Source organism: Triticum dicoccoides, chromosome 3A (assembly GCF_002162155.2).
Source record: "Triticum dicoccoides isolate Atlit2015 ecotype Zavitan chromosome 3A, WEW_v2.0, whole genome shotgun sequence".
In the NCBI taxonomy this organism is placed as follows: domain Eukaryota; kingdom Viridiplantae; phylum Streptophyta; class Magnoliopsida; order Poales; family Poaceae; genus Triticum; species Triticum dicoccoides.
In genome coordinates this window covers 63876817-63881902 of record NC_041384.1, presented here as the reverse complement: position 1 = coordinate 63881902, position 5086 = coordinate 63876817, and positions in this window count along the sequence as shown.

Here is a 5086-nt window from a genome sequence, read left to right as displayed (position 1 = left end):
ATTGAAAAACACTTTTCAAATAACCCTGCATGCTTTTCAGAAATTCTACATCATTTCTGATCAACAATATGTTAACAACATATACTCATCAAAAATTCTATAGTGCTCCCACTCACTTCTTTGGAAGTACAAGTTTCTCATAAACTTTGTATAAACCCAAAATCTTTGATCATCTCATCAAAGCGTACATTCCAACTCCGAGATGCTTACTCCAGTCCTTGGAAGGATTGCTGGAGCTTTGCATACTTGTCAGCATCTTTCATGATTGTCAGAACCTTCTGGTTGTATCACATACAACCTTTCCTCAAGAAAAATGTCGAGGAAACAATGTTTTTTTACATCCTATCTGCAAGATTTCATAAATAATGCAATAACTGCTAACATAATTCCAACAGACTCTTAGCATCGCTACGAGTGAGAAAGTCTCATTGTAGTCAACTCCTTGAACTTGTCGGAAAACATCTTAACGACAAGTTGAGCTTTCTTGATGGTGATACTTACCATCATTGTCCGTCTTTCTTTTAAAATCCATCTGTACTCAATAGCCTTATGACCATCGAGCCGTTCTGCCAAAGTCTACACTTTGTTTTCATACATGGATCCTCTCTCGGATTTTATGGCCTCGAGCCATTTATCGGAATCCAGGCCCACCATCGCTTCTCCATAGCTCGTAGGTTCATTGTTGTCTAGCAACATGACTTCCAAGACAGGATTACGTACCACTCTGAAGTAGTATGCATCCTTGTCATCCTACGAGGTTTGGGAGTGACTTGATCCGAAGTCTCATGATCAATATCATAAGCTTCCACTTCAGGTGCCACAGGAACAACTTCCTGTGCCCTGCTACACACTAGTTGAAGTGACGGTTCAATAACCTCATCAAGTCTCCACCATCCTCCCACTCAATTCTTTCAAGAGAAACTTTTCCTCGAGAAAGGGCCCGTTTCTAGAAACAATCACTTTTGCTTCCAGATCTGAAATAGGAGGTATACCCAACTATTTTTGGGTATTCTATGAAGATGCATTTGTCCGCTTTGGGTTCGAGCTTATCAGCCTGAAACTTTCTCACATAAGCATCGCAACCCCAAACTTTTAAGAAACGACAGCTTAGGTTTCTCTAAACCATAGTTCATACGGTGTCGTCTCAACGGAATTGTGTGGTGCCCTATTTAAAGTGAGTGCGGTTGTCTCTAATGCCTAACCCATAAACGATAGTGGTAATTCGATAAGAGACATCATGGTATGCACCATATCCAATAGGGTGCAGTTGTGATGTTCGGACACACCATCACACTATGGTGGTCCAGGCGGTATTAGTTGTGAAACAATTTCCACAATGTTTTAATTGTGTGCCAAACTCGTAACTCAGATATTCATCTCTATGATCATATCATAGACATTTTATCATCTTGTCACGACAATCTTCAACTTCACTCTGAAATTACTTAAACCTTTCAATAATTCGGACTTGTGTTTCATCAAGTAAATATACTCAGCATCTACTCAAATCATCTGTGAAGTAAGAACATAACGATATCCACTGCGTGCCTCGGCACTCATTGGACTGCACACATCAAAATGTATTACTTCCAACAAGTTGCTTTCTTGTTCCATTTTCAGGACCCCGACTCGATGTCACATCGATCTAGCCGGTAACACCTCATATCACTTTGCGGCCTCACGCACGGTATCCCCACGGGTGTCGCCTTACCTTTTCCCGGGACCGTTGGCGCCTTTTGGCTCACGTATATGATAGTGTCGCTAGCATCCATATGATAAGGAGCCCGGGCTGACATGACTAGTCGTAAACCCAAAGTGGCACAGACTTACAGGGACAGGCATCCATGACCCAGCTTCGAACGTGTCGGTCATCAGCAAGTGGGTCCGGGCTGTAGCACTGGGCTAGCAGGACTCCGGTAAACCGGGCTGTAGCGGGCTAACAGGACTCCAGTACTCAAAGCGTGACATTTCCCCGAAGGGACAGACACAGGAACGAAGAAGGACACATGCCGGCCAACCTAAGTGTTCCAGAGCAGTAGCAAGCTACCATGGCTCAGCGGTAACACTAGGAGACATTTCCCGGTAAGAGAGGCTACTAAAGATAAACAACTAGGTAGTCAGATCCCACACATACCAAGCATTTCAATCATACACACAATATGCTCGATATGTGCAAATACAACGAAGCATCACAACATGACTCTACGACACCAGTACTTTATTTAAGGCTCAGAGAGCCGTACATAACATACACAAGGTACGGGTCACACGACCCAACATTCAAGTCATACAGTCATACAAACCAGCAGCGGAAGTAACTTGTCCGAGTACAGACAACTAGTAAAATAAAAGAGGCTTGGAAAGCCTGGCTATACTACGTGGTCCTTCACAAGCTCAGGGTCACCACCTGGTTCTTTAGCCTACTCGTTGATGTCAACGTCTACATAGAACCCATCAGAAGGGGTTGCAGCGTCTTCTGTAAAAAATGTAGATTATAGCAACATGAGTACAAAGGTACTCAGCAAGACTTACATCAGATCCTACATACATGCATATTATCAAGAAGGGTTGGTGGAGTAATTGCAGCAAGCCAGCTTTGACTCTTGGCTAGACTATCCTACGATACTCCAACTTGAAATGGTTTTGCGCACACGAGTCCACTACTCACCAATTCAATACACTACCGAGGATCCGCCTCCGTCTTCCTACGGAAGAGCCATCCTCGGCACTCACACTTATCTTGAGGCTTTTAGTAGTTTCCATTTACTTGTCTATGAATTGTATAGGCAACCAAGTAGTCCTTTACCGCGGACGCGGCTATTCGAATAGATCATGTTAACCCTGCAGGGGTGTACTTCTTCATACACGCTCTCACCACTTACCGTCGTTTACACGACATGTACTCGGAAACCTTCAAGCGGAAGCCCAACGTGGGTGTCGGCCATGACCTACCTAACCACCTAAGCCTCCAGTCCAGGTTTATCGCCTATCCAGGTTCCATCCGCAGGGAGTCCGGCCGAGGTTTCCCATACGGCCCCGAACGATGTGAACAGGGTTCCCGAGATACCTAACAGGTATTCGGTACACCGTGCCACGTACCTACCGCATCATAGCACACCCCTACGGTCAGCGCTGTCCACGGCCTCCAGTAGGCTACAAACACCAGAAACTACTTGCAACTCCTGGACGGAGAACTAGGGTGAATAAGAAGCCGAGAGGGTCCATTGGTTTCGGGCCCAATGCATGGTAGTAGCTGATTCTTAAATCACACATACAGATCTCAGTGCTTAAGTCGGCTTCAATGAAACAACCCACCATGTACTCCTACATGGCCTCTCATCGATACCTTTACCAAATCGTGTTCACCACACCACTCTCATTACCGACATAAACATTTCACTCTAGCCCATCACCCAGATGAACCAGCCCTGACATGACTCTAAGCATAGCAGGCATAGCAAGGTAGGAACAACACATGCATATGGCTCAATCAACTCCTACACATGCTAGTGGGTTTCATCTAGTTACTGTGGCAATGACAGGTCATGCAGAGGAAATGGGTTCAACTACCGTAGCACACAGCAGTTTGAAACGCGTTGTCTTAATGCAGTAAAAGAGAGCAGAAGCGAGAACATGGGATTGTATCGATATGATCAAATGGTTGGTTGCTTGCCTGATGGTTCGATGCACTGATACGGTTCTTCGTTAGGGTAATCACGGTACTCCTCGGAGGCAGAACCTGTCGCAAGGACACCGATACACAACCATCACCAAACAATGTGCAACAATATGATGCATGCATGAAACATAGCAATATGAGTGTGTTGGGCTAATGCAACTAAGACCAGAGGGGTTTGAACAAATTTGAATCAAAAATTCAAATTTCAAACTCAAACATGGCCTTTTAAAGTGCTTTTCCTTGTTCTGCTTAAAACATCAATTTAACTTGTTTGATCATGCATGAAAATAGTACAGATGGATAGATTGGATTTTTCTGATCATTTTTCATATATAATTTGTCTAATTTGGAGTTACAGAATAAAAGTTATGAATTTTTGAAGTTTAAATAATATTCTGGAATTTCCTGATTTAAATTAAATCCAGAAATATAAATATTGCGCCAGCATGACGTCAGCATGACGTCAGCGGTCAACTGCACCTGGCTGGGGTCAAACCTGACGTGTGGGGGCCACACGTCAGTGACAGGGGGGGTTTAACAGGGTTAATTTATTCCTAATTAGGGGTTAGTGGCGCTGGGGCCCACTGTCAGTGTCAGGGGGGTTAATTAAGCGGTGATTAGCACTAATCTGACCACCTGGCCGACGGGGCCCACGCGTCAGTGACCCTGGGGGGTCAAACCCCAGGTCAGACAGGTCAAACCCACCGGCGACATGACGCCGGCGAGGCCCGAGACGGCGGCGCGATGCGGAAACGCGCTACAGGGCACGGACGAGGCCGTGCTTGGGCTCGTTGGAGAGCCCTTGCTCTCGCGCGTCGAACGGTGGTGGTGGTCGTGCCTGAGGTGGCCGGTACCGACGACGGCGACGACCGTGGCGGCTGCCGGAGCTCGGTTGAGCTCGGGGTCGAGGCTACAACGGCTGCGGAGATGCGGGGTTGGCACCTACGGCTTCTACGCGGTGCGGTGAGGACGTGGGTGTGCTCGGTTGGGCGCTACGGTGAGTGTGGCCACGACGGCGACGAGGCACGGCGGCGGCGAGCTTCGGAGCTCAAGGGGGCGGCAGCTGCAGGATGCTAGGGACGACGGGGCAAGGGGGAATCGGGTCAGTGGCTCACCGCGGAGCTGCAGGGATGGTTAGCGGGCTCGGGGACGTCCGGTAGCTCCCGATTAGACGGCGACGATCTCCGGTGGCCGAGGAGGGGAACGGTGACGTGGGCGGCGATGCAGGGCTTCCAGAGAGGCTTGGCTTGGTGGGGAGGAAGAGGGGGTCGCGGCGGAGCTCCTGAGCTCAGCGGAGGGGCGAGGGGTGGCCGGTGACGGCTGCTATGGCGAACGGCGGCGATGGTGGTGTTCGGCCGTGAGAGAGAGAGCGAGGGAGAGGAGGGGAGAACCGCGGGAGAGTGAGAG